Source organism: Dasypus novemcinctus, chromosome 4 (genome assembly GCF_030445035.2).
Source record: "Dasypus novemcinctus isolate mDasNov1 chromosome 4, mDasNov1.1.hap2, whole genome shotgun sequence".
NCBI lineage: Eukaryota > Metazoa > Chordata > Mammalia > Cingulata > Dasypodidae > Dasypus > Dasypus novemcinctus.
Window position 1 is genome coordinate 135,617,881 of NC_080676.1, and position 17,088 is coordinate 135,634,968.

The following is a 17,088-nucleotide window of genomic DNA, read 5'->3' on the forward strand; positions in this document are numbered from 1 at the left end:
TGGATTGTCCCACAAAGTCTCCTTTTCTTTGTTCCTCTTTCTTCTGGGTGCTGCACAATCTTCCCCTGGTCTCCTAAGTCCTAGAACTGTTCATCTGGACAGTTTTTGCTTGTCCTTTAGCTACTTTTCTGAGAAAGAAATGAGCCCTGCACCTCTCTAATCCTCTGTCTACACAGAAATCCACAATATTTTTATTTAATAATAATACCACTTGCTGAAACCCTGCCTTCTACCGTGTTTTTCCTTGTTAGTGAAAATTTTAAATATTGCTGTATTTTTGACACTGTGCTTTGATACTTTTATTATTACTTTTTTTTTTTTTTGCTATGGGAAAAATAAGTTGTGACTGAAAAGATTAAAAGTGAAAGCCATACTTTTTTTTTTAAGGATAGACATTGAAAGTTCAGGACAGTGACATACAGTTAAGGTTCTCAAGTCACTTGTAGTAGTTTGATATTGTTTATGAATTCCAAAATTAGATATTGGATTATGTTTGTGAACTGCTCTGTTCCTCTGGGCATATTAGATTGGACTGGATTCAGGAGTTTCACATTTACTTGATTAAATAATGATTAAGGCTTTGATTGGGCCACAGCAGTAGGACATTGAGTCCCTGCCACCAAAGGAACAAGGAACAGAAAAAGCAACATGGCAGAAGCAAGAGTTGAAGTTTTAATACTGGAACCCTGGGAAGTAAATATCCATGAAGAAGATATGTGAGGATAGAGTTAAGTCTCCATTAGAGATGGCAGAGGCCCTGGGAAGAGAGATGATCATTAGCCCAATAGTTTACAGCTTATCTTGTGGAGAGAACAGAGTGGCTGAGCCCAGAAAGAAATGAACCCCGGCAGAGAGACAAGGCTTAGCCCAGCCTACAGCTGATATTGGAAGAAGCTGAGACCATGGATCCTTAGGAGGAAGAGGAAGCATGAACTCTTGAAGACATTGGTAGCCATCTTGCTGCCGCACATGGCAACAGACTTCAGTGAGGGAAATAACTTAACCTTTATGGCATAGTAACTGTAAGCTTGTACCCCAAATAAATACCCTTTTATAAAAACCAACCAATTTCTAATATTTTGTATCAGCACCGCTTTGGCTAATAAACCACTTTTAATTGTATGTCATTGTTCTGAACTTAGTCATGCATCCACACCTAACTGCATTGAATACTGTGGAATTCCATCTTTACTTTGCATATGCCCAGCTAAAAACCCACTATCCTATTAATGCATGAGAGAATGGAAACACAAAGCAAAGGATAACTTACAGTCTCTCTCACACTCATCAGTAGAAGGAAGCCCACTACTTTCAGATAAAAATTGGGATTTTTCTCAGCTAAGTGTGAAGCAGAATAGTCGTCTTGTGTTACACTTTTGATTGTATTTTTCATATTCACAAAAGTTTCTTCTGTTTATAAGACAGAGGCCATCACAGCCATTTAATCTACCATTTCACCAAGGAAATTATTCATAATAAACTCTCTAAAAAGTTAACTGACCATGAAAGTAACATATAGAAAATATTTTTTTTAAAACAGATGAAAAGAAAGCCACTCCATAATGTCAACTTTCCAGACAATAATATCTGTTAGCATTTTGGTGTACAGCTTTCATATTCTTTCAAGTTATTTCTTTACAAACATAATAGTGTTAGCATAAAAATGAAATTATACTATATAACTCTTTTAAAATTAGTCTTCAGAATGCATCTTTTCATTATCTGATAGAACTACTTTTCCTCTTTTTTTATGTTTAAAGATAATTTAAATACAACAAAATTCACCAATTAAAAATGGTCAAAATTTTCACAAACTTTATGAAAAACATTAAATAGAACTTATATATCTAAGCAGTCCAGCTGAAGCAAGCAGGAACAACACAAAAGAGCCATGCCAAGTAATATCATAGCTAGAATTCCAGAATCCAAAGATAAAATGAAAAACACAGAAGCAACCAAGAAAGAAAAAAAAAAGTTTACATTTGGGGCAGACCATGATAATTGACATTTTATCATTAAAAGTGGAAACCAGAAAACAACGGAATAATATCATTAATGTGATAAAAGAGTAACTGGCAAAATATTCTTAAAAATAAGGACTAAATAAAATTACTTTCAGGCAAACATAAGCAAAGGTAATTTTCAGTAATAGTGAACAACATGAATTTTTAAAGATGGATGGCTTCAGTCTCAAGAAAAATGACATGGAATCAAAACTGATTGACAGAAACAATGAAGAGTATTGAAATAATAAATATATCCTAATATTTAAATATGCGTTTCTCCTCTCTTTCTTTAAAGTACAAATAATTGTAACATTGCGTTGTAGAGATATGAGACTTAGTACCATCATTTTTGGAAATAATAACACAGAGGAGATAGGTAAGTAGAATTTTATTGTTGAAAGATTTTTTTCCAGGAAAATAAAACAATTTCAGAACAGTAACTTTCTTATGTTGGCATATTGGCCAAAATTCAATACTGATACAAATATAAATTTCTTAGGAGGCCAAAATATGTATGACAGGAGAACTTTTTGAATTTCTATTTAAAGGCAGAATTTTAAAACTATGTAAAACAATTAAAATTATCAATAACGTGTAAAATAAACCACAGTTCACATTTAAGCAGAATAAACAATCTATGTAATTTCCTCAACTAATTTTTAATATTTAAAACACTATACATATTTTCAATAAAATGTAAGACAGCTAGCTCTCCACTTTCCAAGAGCACCTAAAGTTATGCTGCACAATGTAATTCAACACAATAGAATTTTTTTTTAAGATTTATTTATTTATTTAATTTCCCCCCTCCCCCGGTTGTCTGTTCTCTGTGTCTATTTGCTGCGTATTGTTTCTTTGTCCGCTTCTGTTGCCGTCAGCGGCACGGGAAGTGTGGGCGGTGCCATTCCTGGGCAGACTGCACTTTCTTTAGCGCTGGGCGGCTTCTCCTTTCCGGGCGCACTCCTTGCACGTGGGGCTCCCCTATGTGGCACGGCACTCCTTGCGCACATCAGCACTGCGCATGGGCCAGCTCCACACGTGTCAAGGAGGCCTGGGGTTTGAACCGCGGACCTCCCATGTGGTAGACGGACGCCCTAACCACTGGGCCAAGTCCGTTTCCCAACACAATAGCATTTTGACCAGAGATAGTTTATAGAAAACTCTCACCTATTCAATATTTCATTATAAAGCTAATATTTTAACCAATATTAAAATTTAAAACTCCATTATGCTGACATTTCCAGAAGTATTGTTAACTTAGCAACAAATCATTTTACCAAGCTATTTATTAAATGGGAATAAAGATGGTACATTTTGGTTTTTAATTTGAAAGGGATTTAATTGAATAATTTGATTCCTCACTACTTGACAACTACATTTTCTTCTTCAGCACTGGGTGGCACCGAGGTGAAAACCTCATCATGGTCCTCTACTTCTCTTTAAAAGCTTTCCCTTTTTTCAGCAGTGAGCATCATCTTGTTCTTGCTCAAAGCCCTCCACAAAAATGTGAGAGAAATGTAAGATGGAAGTTCTGTTCAAGGCAATAAGAGTCCAACCTCTAGTATTTCACTGCATCAGCCAATATTATACCAGCTGTTCTGTCTTTGTGTAGTAAATTAACATTGAAAACTAATGTCGACAACAGTACCCCTACTGCCATCATTACTAATTTTTTAAATTCGCTTTTTATTTATTTATTCTATTTTCTACTGTAATATTTCTTCCCCTCCCCCAACCCCTCCCCTGCTGTTTTTGCTGTCTACGTCCATTAAACTGTGTGATCTTCTGTATCTATTTCTCTTTTTTGTCCTCTCTTCTCACCTTTCTCCTCTAGGATTCACCAGGATTCGATCCTGGGAACCTCTGATACAGAGAGATTCCCTGTCATTGCATGACTTCAGTTCATGGTCTCTGCTGCACTTCACCTTGACTCTCCTCTTTTCTCTCTTTCATTTCATCATCATCCTGCTTGCTCACCATGTGGACACTTGGCTTGTTGCACAGGCATTTGGCATGCAACATGGGCACTGTGTGGGCACTGGCTCACCACGCAGAACTTATGTGGGCACTCAGCTCATCACTTGGGCACTCAGCTCACTGTGCAGACACTGGCTTGCCACGTGGGCACTGCCTCACCACACAGGCACTCACTCACCATACTGGCATGGCTTTCTCTTTTTCTTTTTTACCAGGAGGCCCCAGATCCTCCCTTATGTTAGGCGGAGGCCTTATCACTTAAGCCACATCCACTTCCAACTAATTTTCATATTAACTGTTTTATATACAAGTATATGCATATAAAACATTAGTACAGGTAAATTCATATTTAGGAATTTAAAAACCCACACTAACATGCACAAATATCCTGAGTTCTCAAATCAATACAATTGTTTTCCTGACTGGAAACCTGAGCATCCTAGCTATTCATCAAAAATATCAGAATACTGGATAGCTCATTAACTTCATGCTTTTGTTATTGCTTATACTCTTAAGTAGTTTTAAAAGAAGGCCACTGAATTGTCAGATACTTACTCAGTAAAGTTGATTTCTATTGGCCAAACTTAGTCCTAAAAACCAACAGCTGAACCAGGATGATCTTTCTCAACTCACTATTTAGAAATTTGAAACATTTTCAATTAGAGACTTCATTTTTCCTGTAGACTTCAACGTGTGTGAGACCCAAAAAACACTGTTTCTGAGGTGGTCTCTGAGGCTGACTTTGGAATTGCTTTTTCACCTTCATTTTGGGTATCGCTTTGATACTGATGAGCAAATTTCTTTTTCAGAGTCTCTGCAATGAGGGCAGCAGGGTCAGTAGGGTCCATTGGTTTAAGCTTTACATCTTACTCTGACCATTCAATAAAATGAAGTTTCACACTGTTCATATCTTTAAGAACTTCTAGCATATTTGGCATGTCCTGTTTCTTTGGACTCTTCTTAACCAATGTCTTTCTAGCATTAGCTTTTTCTCTCTCCACTCTCTAATCAGATCAATAGCAGATGTGCTTTGGTGGAGCCATGCTGGAGGGAGGGGAGGTGGTGGTGATGGCAGTAGCAGCGGTGGTGGAGGTGGGACAGAGGGTGGTGCTGTGGTAACAGATGTGGTCAAATCTAAGTCACTTGCAGTGAGATTCTGCTGATCTTGTAGGGTCACAATTTCGGCAATTTGAGCTCTGAGAGTGGCAAGTTCATTTTCAAGACCACTGATCTTTTGCAGTGCTTCCTCATTTGCCAGTGTTGTAGTCTTCAGTTGAAGCTCTTTTTGAGACAGGTTTGGTAAGGAAGTTTGCCTGTTTGGGGGCTTATCAAAGAAAGGACAGTACTCCTGAAACTGTTGCCTTGACCTGACCTCTAATCTTAATTTTTTTGAACACTTTCTATCTTTTTGGATACCCATTCAACATCAGCAAAAGATGCCACTGCATCCTTTCTTTGGTGATTAGGACTCAATTCTGTTGCAGGGCTAGTAAACTGAAACTGAACTCTTGGACACTGAATCAGAGATCAATTAGTACCAATTTTCCTTATGATACTTCATGATGAACCAAATGGCTTTCCAGATCAAAGTACCAATTGCATACTTACTCCAGCTTGTTGAAAATACATCTTAATTAGGTGCTTAATACAGCCAAGCATTCAGATGGCAAAGTCTCCCCAAATTTGCATTTCAAGTACTTCAAGTATATGTAACAGTACATGGTCCAAAAGTTCACAGGGCCACGTGGCAGCTGGTGACTTCTTCACCTCCTCTGTCTAAGCAGTTTCTGTTGGAAGTTTTTAAAATATTTTAAGTCAACTTATACAACAGTATGTCCAAGTAAAATTTCATATATATATATTTTTCCTTTTTGGAATTGTAATCCCAAGTGAGAACATTAAAAAATACAAAGCATTAGATGAATTAGTTGTGGAAAAAGAGCAATGGAGTAACTTAATGAGGATATGAAAAATTTACAAGGAAATAACTACAATGAGATGATTTTATTGAGGAATTTTATCAAATGTACAATGATGAAAATAAGATAAATCTTATGAAATTCTTTCAGAACATGAAAGAGGAGGGATGACATTCCAGCTATCTTTAGTAGGCATCATATACCTAATACTAAAGCTATATAAGTATATAACAAGAAAAGCAAACAAAGTAACAGGAGAATCCAACAATATGTAAAATAACTGTACATCTTGATTATGTTTGGAACACCACAGGAGTTCAAGTTTGATACAGTACTCTAATATCATTCAATGTAATTGACAACGTAATGAGAATAAAAGAGGAAAAGGAACAACCACATCAATACAGGTAGTAAAAGTATTTGACAAATATCACCATCTAAAATCTCTGAGCAAATTAAGAAAAAAATGCATCTTTGAAAAGCACAGATAATCTCATACTTAATTGTAAAGCTTGAATGCTATCTATAGCAGTTTGATATTTTTGATGAATTCCAAAAAAGAAATATTGGATTATGTTTGTAAATTGATCTTTTCCTCTGGGCATATGAAATTATATTGGATCCAGAGGTTTACTTGATTACTTAATCAAGTAAATCTCTTGTGTCTGTGGGGTGTTGAGTCCCCACCATTTGGTAGCTGGAGACTTGCAGATAAAACACATGGCAAAAGACAGAGTTGGAGGGTTCTAGATGTTGGAGTTTTGATGTTGGAGTTTGATGCCAAAACCTTAAACTGGAGTCCCAGAAAGTAAGCTCACAGAGGAAACAGAAGAAAGCCCCAGGAAGAGAGGAAACCTGAGCCCAGGAAGAAGCAAGCCCTGGGAAGAGAGGAACTCTGAACCCAGAGAGAAGAAAGACCTTGGAAGAGAGGAACCCAGATAGTATGAATCCTTACAGATGTCGGCAGCCATCTTGCCCCAAAACATGAAAATAGACTTGGTGTGGGAAGTAACCTATGCTTTATGGCTTGGTATCTGTAAGCTCCTACCCCAGATAAATACTCTTTATAAAAACCAACCAATTTCTGGTATTTTGCATCAGCACCCCTTTGGCTGACTAATAAAGAACTTGGTACCAGGAATGAGGTAGTGCTTTTGCAATTACCAAAATGATGGAATGGTTTTATAAATGGGTAATGGGCATTTTTTGGAGGAATTGTGAAATGCTTGATGGAAAAGGCCTAGACTGCATTGAAGAGACTATTGATAACAATATGGATTCTAAGGAGGCAATTTATGATGCCTTAGAAGTAAATGATGAAACTATTATAGGAAATGAGAGGAAAGGCAATACAGATTTTAAAGTTACAGAGAACAAGATTAACTCTTGGTGCTTTATAGGAGGCAGATTTTGAAAATGGCAAGCCTAGGCATTTAGTTGAAGAAATTTCCAAAGTAAACCTGGAGACTGCAGCTTGGCAGTGGTATGATATAGTACATTCAATGCAATCCCAATAAAAATCAACACAGCCTTCTTTAAGGAACTAGAAAAACTAACTATGAAATTTATTTGGAAAGGAAAGAGGCCCCGAGTAGCCAAAGACATTGAAAAAGAAAAAAGGAAATTGGAGGAATCACACTACCTGACTTCAAAACATACTACAAAGCTACAGTAGTGAAAACAGCATGGTAAGGAAAAGATACACAGACCAATGGAATTGAATTGAAAGTTCTGATATAGAACCTCATATATATAGCCATATAATATTCGATAAAGCCACCAAACCCTCTCAACTGGGAGAGAATGGCCTATTCAACAAATGGTACCTGGAGAACTGGATATCCATACGTAGAAGAATGAAAGAGGATTACCATCTCACACCTTATACAAAGATCAACTCAAGATGGATCAAAGACCTAAATATAAGAGCCAAGACCATAAAGACCTTGGAAAGCAGTGTAGGGAAACATCTACAGGACCTTGTAATAGGAAATGGCTTCATGAATATCACACCAAAAGCAGGAGCAGCAAAAGAACAAATAGATATATGGGACTTCCTCAAAATTAAAGCCTTCTGCACCTCAAAGGAGTTTGTCAAGAAAGTAAAAAGGGAACCTACACAATGGGAGAAAATATTTGGCAGCCATATATCTGATAAGAGACTTATAACTCGCATATATAAAGAACTCCTATATCTTGAAAATAAAAAGATAAACAACCCATTTAAAAAATGGGAAAAGTATTTAAACAGACACTTCTCCAAAGAAGAAATACAAATGGCTAAAAAGCACATGAAAAAGTGCTCCAAATCTCTAGCTATCAGGGAAATGCAAATCAAAACTACAATGAGATACCATCTTACTCCCATAAGATTGGCAGCTATGAAAAAAACAGAAGAATACAAATGCTGGAGAGGATGTGAAAAAAATGGGAATACTCATCCACTGCTGGTGGGAATGCAGAAGGATCCAACCATTCTGGAGGACAGTTTGGCAGTTTCTCAAAAAACTAACCATAGTTTTGCCATATGGCCCAGCAATTTCACTGCTGGGTATATACCCAGCAGAACTGAAAACAAGGACACAAACCGATATATGCACACCAATGTTCATAGCAGAATTGTTCACTATCGCCAAAAGTTGGAATCAACCCAAATGCCCATGAACAGATGAGTGGATCAATAAAATGTGGTATATACCCACAATGGAATACTACTCGACTTTAAGAACAAATACACTACAAACATACGTGATAACATGGATGAATCTTGAGAACCTTATGCTGAGTGAAGCAACCCAGGCATTGAGGGACAAATATTACATGACCTCAATGGTATGAAATAAGCAAGCTGCCTCAGAGAGCTAGAGACTGGAAGATAGGTTTACAGGAAATTGCAGGGTGGAGGAAGGATGTGAGCTGACGTCTGCAGGGGTGGAATCTATGATGAGCTGGCGGTAAGTATGAGCACAAAGAAGAGATAAAATGGGGGCAAGGGGGGCCTTTGGGTGGGGCTTTGCGGGTTTGAGGGGGGTTGGGGATGGGCAGATGGGTAATATTGCCCAAGAAATTGGGGGGAGGGAGGGGCAACATATGAACATAGGAGATTGTCAGGTGTTGGTTGAGAGTAAAATGCTGAGAAACCCGTATCAAAATATAATTAGGAGGGTTACTTGTTTAGGATGCTCGGAGGGGATGGTCTGACGCAGGACGGACTCCTGGGGAGTGTCTGAGTGCTCATTTTGCCAGGGTGGGTTGTACCATTGGGTAGAGACCCAAGTAGTGAGAGTGGGGGTGGACCCACATCCTGGGGAGGACTAATGCCATCAAATAGAGGGAACTGTATCTCTCGAGAGAAAGGGTGGCTCCCAGGGCATTAGGGCAGTTGAGCAAGTCAGGCCCTGAACACTGTTGCAAGTATCTCTGGATGTGGCTCCTCGGGAAATGGAGATTGGCTGTCCCTGTGGGCCCCAAGGGGAGGGGAAAATGGATGTTGAATGAATGGAACCAAGGTAAATGTGGGGGTAAGAGAGGAGTTTCACAAGAGTACACAAGGATGGATATAAAACATGTAATATTACACCAAAAACATATAGGGGACGACAGACTAATAATGTAAGCCATAATGTAAAACATAGGATAACTGAAAAATTAGGAAAACTGTATAGCCTAAAGTATGGACCACAATGTAAGCACAGATGTCACCTTGTTTGAAAGCTATTGTCTCAGAGTCTGTACATCAGTTTCAGTAAATATGATATGAATAAGTTAAAAGATTATCACTGTGGAAGGGAAAAGGTTTTATGGTGGATGTGTGGGAGTACTGTATATTGTATATATGAATTACTGTGATCTAGGGCTCTTGCGAAGAGAAGCTCAATAATTAGGAAAAAAGAAAAGAAAAAGATAGGATGTAGAATTTTTCCAAATCAATATGTATTCTATATCTAACCTTTAAACTCATCGCTATATTCCATTTTACTAGTAAGGGAACCTGACATTATACTGGACTTCACTTTTCAGGAAGTTTTGGATCACAGAGTGGTTCAACAATGGCAGCAAAGGAATACTGGTATGGGATGTTATTGACAGGCAATATATGGTTGACAGGGAGTTTTACAGGGCATGTCTCCAGGGTGCATGGAAATGTTTGGATATACTCATAGTGGAAACAATTAAAAACAACAGCTGGGGGGGGTACTGGTTTACTGGCCCGGGGGGGGGGGGTCTCTGTCATGGTCCCTAGGGGAGCAACAGCAGTCCCCCAGGTACAACAGTAAGGACCAGGAAGGAATGAGGGTCCAACAGTGAGCCCCTGATACTAATGACTATGCTTGTGAGCCTATATACCTGAAATAAGAACAAGGCATAGAGTAGCACTGTGCCTAAGAGTTCCCTCCTGGCAGCCTCCGTGTTACTCAAATGTGGCCAGTCTCGAAGCCAAAATCAGCATGTAAAGGCAATGCCTTCCCCCCAGCATGGGACATGACACCCGGGGATGAGCCTCCCCGGCACTGAGGGATCACTATCAAGTACCAGTTGATGACGTAACTAGAAAATTATCTTGAATTAAAGGTTCAACACGGACCAGCAGAATATCCCTGTCTACATATAATAACAGGAATTAAAAATGCTGTTTGACCTAAAGTAAGGGGGAAATGGAAAAGACAAATGAGTTCATATGGCTATGAGTTTCTAAAAAAAGAGTCTGGAGGTTGTCAGAAGGATTGCCCTTATGCACACCTGAGCAGAGTCTCAGAGACAGATAAAGTAGATACAACCCCAGATATTGGTCCTTTTGAGGGCTAAAGAGACCCACAGGTTCTATGATCATGGCAGATGGGGTTCACTGCCATGCCAGTTGGCCCTTCTTTGGAGCTGGTGTTTCTGCGTGATGGAGCTGGACTCAGATGGGATCTCTTTTCACAAGACTTTCATGCTACTTTACTGGAATTATAGTTGGTGCTGGGGCTTAAGATATATCTATGGGATTTGAATCTCTGGACTGACAATATGATAGCCAGGCCCTGCGCCTCAACAGACTTCAGCTCCTACACTCTGATTTATTGGACTTACTCCACTCAGCTAACATGGAGTTGAAGAATGTCAACCACCACACCATGGAGCCTAGAGTGCCTACAACTGAAAGCAGGAGGATTGCATCCAATATCCATTTGCAATCTAAACCCCCTCTTGACATAGATATGGAATGGACACAACCAAGCCAAGGTCCACAGGAAAGAGGAATACAGTAAGGATCAGAGTGGACTTAATGATATTCTATTCATGAACTATTGTGGTTAATAATCGAGAAAATGTGGCATTGATGTGGAAAAAGTGGCCATGGTGGCTGCTGGGTGCGGGGGAAGAGAGGAATGAGAGGAAGAGAAGAGATGTGGAGGCATTCTCGGGACTTGGAGTTGTCCTGGGTGGTGCCCCAGGGACAATTGCCAGATGTTGTATGTCCTCCCATGGCCCACTGGATGGAACGTGGGAAAGTGTGGGCTATGGTGTGGAACACGGGACATGGGGTGCAGCGATGCCCAGAGATGTACTCACCAGATGCAATGGATGTGACATGGTAATGGGGGAGAGTGTTACTGTGGGTGGAGTAGTGGGGTGGGGGTGGTGGGGTCGAATGGGGACCTTGTATTTTTTTAATGTAATATCTTTTTAAAAAATAAATAAATTGAGTAGAATTTGGGGGAAAAAATCAAATGTATCTCTATACATTTTCAAAGGAAAATAAAATTAGGAAATTACCAAAAATATAAAATATTTCAAGTGACTTTAATAAAAAGGTGTAACTAATCTCTACACTGAAAAAATCCAAAATAGACTGAGAAAGTGAAAAATAAAATTCAGAGTACAGAAATAATAAATCTTAAAATATCTGTTCAAATTACTTTTCACAGAATTCATCAAGGAAATTTAATGGGCAAATGGAAAGAATTATTAACAAATATTATGGAAACAAATGGATACATGTAATGATTCAATATCCAGATATATGTATTTTATATTTATCATATATTATATATTTGCCAACATAAATATATATATATATATATCTAGATCATGATCTCAACATTACATATTTTAAAAATTTAAGATATATCATAGAACTAAATGGTAATGTTAGACCTATCAGGCTTTTAGAATAAAACTTGCCATGGTCTTTTCAACATCTTGAAAACAGCGAAGTTTTCTTGGAGAAAAAAAAAGAACACAAAGTAATAACCAGAAAAGGATAATAGCTAAATTATACTTTACCCAACTTAAAATTTCTTCTCAGAAAAATGAATTGGCAAGCCACAGACTAGGATAAAATGTTCACAAAATATACATCCTACTAAGAGCTTGTATACAGAATGCATAAATAATTTTATAACTCAACAATAAAAATATAAAGAACCCAAGAAAGGGTGGGTAAACTGAAATAACACTTCACAAAGGAATATGAATAAATGTCAAATAATAAAAAAAAGGAAAAATTAGGAGCATCATTAGTCATTGAAAAATATATATTAAAACCACAATGAGATACCACTATACACCCATTAGAATGAATAAGATCTAAATGGAAATGGTTAAAATTTAAAAGTCAACTCTTGACAAAGATGTGGAGCAATGAAACTTGTTCACATTGTTTGTGGAAATGTTAAATGATGCAGTCACTTTGGAAAAAAATGGTTTGCAATTTCTTTAAAAGTAAATATGTACTCACCTTATAATCCAGCAATTTCTCTCCAACAGAAATTAAATTAAATGTCCCCAAATTATTGTATAAGCAGTTAATTCATTATAGACAAAGATGAATACATCATCAGGAAAATAGGTAAGAAATCATGGTATATTTATACAATGAGAACAGTAATAAAAAACTGAACTGTTGCAACGTGTAATACTATGGATTGTTCTCAAAAACATTATGTTGAATGAAACAAACCAAACACAAAAGACTGCATAGTGTATGATTCCATTTGGTGAGATTAAAAAACTGACAAAGCTAATTGATAATGATAGTAATTGGAACACAGATGGCATAAGCCATGGTTGAGTATAGACTGGGAAGAGTCATGAGGGAAATTTATGAGTTGATGTAATGTATACCTTGATTTGGCCATCACTTACACTAATGTTTACATTTGCCAAAAGTCATCATGTTTTACAGTTAAGATTTGTGCATTTTCCTATATATAAATTTTACTCCAATAAAATCCAAAACAAGCAATATTTGGTATAAAAGAAATTGAGATTTTAAGAACATAGATTTAGAAAGCTGTGCAGTTGTTTCCAGAGCTAGGCTCCTAGACTATAAATTCTGGTTAATTTCTCTTAATTCAAAAATCTGAGAACTAAGATTAATAATGTTCTTACACTAAAGCCCTGAGAACAATTAAAGTTCTTAAAAGGATGGGAAATAAGGAAGCAGTCTTGTAAAATGTACTCTGACTTAAGCAAATTTTGTTTAGTAGAGGGAAAATGTACTGTGCTAAGTAGTATGGAAGTTCAGGATATTTGCATATTGATTTCATTTAAAACTTGAAAGCCTTTGTCAGAATTTTATATTACCTTTAGAATGTCTCTGGTAATCATTGGAGGAAAGAGATATGTAAATGGCCAGATTTCTTCAATTTTTATGCTTTATAATTCTAGAAAGACTATCTTTCCATTAAGAACTCTGCACTCTGAGACTGATGTTCAAAAATGGTGGAAGAGACAGCTCCAAGTACCCATCCCTTCATAGAAACATCCAAAAATTAAGTAGAAACTGTCAGAAGCAACTCTGTCAGAACTCAGAAAAAGTCAAATTTTTACAGTCCTCGAATGTTGAATCAGTGGAAAGGCAACTTTAATAGTAGCAAAATTGTGTGGTGTTTTTTTTTTGCTCATATCCCACCTTTCCCTGGCTTGGCAATGGTCTTCAATGTGGCAACCTATCTTTCCATTTTGAGACCTTAGTTCCTGGCTCAAGAGAGAACTAAGAAGACCTTATTCTCAAAGAATTTTGTTCTAACCTGTCTGGAGGGTTTACCTGATGCAAACTGTTTGTTTAAATTTGTCTTTGAATTCTCATGAGGCAGAAAATCTGTGGAAATTCTTTGAAAAAAAATTGAAAGACAATCAATAGATATCTGAGACAAAAGATTATGGGCATGGAATAAAACAGAAACCTCAAACCCTGGGAGTAAAACCTGGAGATAGAGATGCTTTGGGAAATTAAGGTATTCAAAAGTGCCTGTATTTACTGGGGTATTTAGAAAACCATGCGCATGCCCAACACAGGACACGTGCTGAGAATATCATAAATATAACCTCTGGCTTAGTTCGAGGCTCATTGCAAGCAGGAAGTAAAGGTTAAGGCAGTGTTGTAAATGATCTGGGTAAGCTTTGAAGGAATGCTGCAGCACAGAAACAGTCTGCAAAGATGAGGAAATATGAGAGTATTTTTTTGCTTTGCTTTGATTTGTATATTACTTTTCTTCTATCTTTCCCCCTCTTTTTTATTTTTATGGTTCCTTGTGTTCAAGGAAGTCTATGTGAAAACACTAGCTGACCATTAAGCTAATGGAACAGAGACTTCAGAGACCACCTGTGACAAAGAATATAGACGAAAAAAGGAATTTTGTAAAGTTGCAATACAAACCAAAAAGCAACAAATATTAACTCTGTGGAAAGGAAGGGTTTAATATCCCGGTTTACCACATTATAATATTCAAAATGTCTAGTTTAAAAAAATTATGAATTATGCAAAGAATCAGGTTCAATTTATCCAAGTAATTAACAGATACTGTTCTAGAGGAAGCACAGATTTTGGACAAACTAGACAAAGTTTTTAAATTAATTAAAATCAAAGAACTATAGAAAATAAGGAAAATGAGGTGGTCAATAAACAGAGTGCTCAATAAACTGAAATCATTAAAATAAACCAGATAGAAATCTCTTGAGTTGAACAATGTCAAAATTTTCTGAAAGAGAATTCAAAACAGCACTGAACAAACAGACAAAAGAATCAGTGAATTTGAAGTTAGTTCAGTTGAATTGATCATCAGAAGAGGAGAAAGAAAAAATGAATGAAGGAAAATGAACAGAAACTAAGAGATACGTGGTACACCATCACATATGGGCAATTCATAAGAATGGAAGGAAGAGGGGCAGAAAGAATATTTGAATAAATAATGGCTACAAAATATCCTAAATTTGATAAAATATACAATTTACATGTTCAAGAAATGCAACCAACATCAAGGAGATAAATGCAGAGATCGCCATTGATGAACACTACAGCCAAATTTTTAAAAGCCAATTGTTCCACTAGAGTTCAGAAAGAAACACAGATATACAGCTCAGTAAAATGACATCAAATTCTCTTTATTAATGAAAAAAAAGAATAAGCAGAAAAATGCTTATTGTGTTCGTATCTCTCAAAACCAGCAGTTGGAATTAGTGAGATAAAAGTGCATGAAAAAAATATTTTTAGGAGTGATGTTTCCATAACTTTTTGGACTACCTTTTTCTGTTCTTTTATTTTTGTAAATTTAAAGTAAAGTTGTTAAAAAACCCACAAACGATTAAAAGCCAAGAACAAGGCAACTACAGAGACCTGAAAGAAGAAAGGTGATATTTTCAATGAAAGAAATAATGAAAATTAATTCTATATCCAGCAAGAGGCAAGGAGAAATTCTCCCTTACAGTTTTCAAATGGAATGTGGTCATGCTGATACCTTTATTTCAGACTAATACCCTCCAAAAGTATGAAAAATTTCTGTTGTTTAAACCGTCTACTTTGTGGTACTCTGTTATGGCAGTGTTAGGAAAGTAAGGAATATTTGCTATCAAGACTAAGGGATACTCCTTCCTTGCCTCTTCTTACTTTTGGTATTTGCTGGCAATCATTTGTGTTCTGTGCCTTGAAGAAGCATCACAGTGGTCTCCGCCTCATCCATCTTCACATAACCTACTTCACTGTGTCTGTCTGTGTCCATATTTTCTCTTCTTATAAGGACATCAGTTTTACCAGATTATGCTCATCCTAATTCAGTTTGACCTCATGTTAACAAGTCACATCTTCAAAGACCTTATTTCTAAATAAGATCAAAATCAAGGGTTATGACCTGAACATGACCTTTTAGAGGGGCACAATTCAACCCATAATAGGTTCTGCGACCACTGATTTTGGAAAAAATAGTCCCTTATCAAATGGTGTTGCAATACTTGGAACAACAGTCTTTACACAAAAGAATGAAGTCTGACCCCTACCTCTCACTTTATACAAAAATTAAGTAAAAATGATCAATGAAATAAATATAAGAATTAAAACATTTGAATTCTTAGAAGAAAATGTAGTGGTAAATCCTAATGACCTTGTATTTGGCAATGGAATCTTAGCTATGACACCAAAAGAAAAAAATAGTAAATTGTACTCTATAAAGATATAAAAAATAGTGCAGGTGCTGCAGGGACAATTACCGGACATTGTATTTCCTCCCATGGCCCACTGGATGAAATGTGGGAGAGTGTGGGCAATGATGTGGTGCTCAGAGATGTGTTCACCAAATGCAATGAATGTCTCATGATGATGGAGGAGATTGTTGCTATGGGGGGAGGAGTGGGGTGAGGGGGGTGAGGGGTATATGGGGACCTCATATTTTCTGAATGTAATAAAAATAAATAAATAAAAAAGAAATTGAAAAAATAATCTACATGATGGAAGAAAATATTTGCAATTCATATATATGATAAGGATCCAATATCCAGATATGTAAGGAACTCTTACAACTCAACAACAAAAAGACAAATAACCCAATTAGAAGAGAACAAAGGACTTGAATAGACATTTCTCCAAGGAATATACCCAAAGGGCCAGGAGGTACATGCAAAGGTGCTCAATATCATTAGCCATTAAGAAAATGCCAATCAAAGCCACAATGAGATACTGCTTCACATCCACAATGATAGTTACAATAATAATAAAATAAAAGTAAATATGATAAAGACTATAGTTAGTAGTAAGAATTTGACAATATTCTTTCATAATTTGTAACAAACAGTGCAATGTGGTGGTGGAGGGTTGACATATGGAATCCCTTTATGACTTTATACATGTTTGCTTTGTAAATCCACAACTTTTACTATACTGTTATTGTTTTTTATGTATAAATTATATAAAATAATAATAATAGAGT

General features: G+C 36.8%; 1 pseudogene; it reads right to left on the minus strand.

Annotated features, from left to right (window-relative positions):
* Window positions 1-4,619: 4,619 nt before the first annotated feature.
* Window positions 4,620-5,642, minus strand: LOC101421698 (mitochondrial fission regulator 1-like; annotated as a pseudogene).
* Window positions 5,643-17,088: the final 11,446 nt, after the last annotated feature.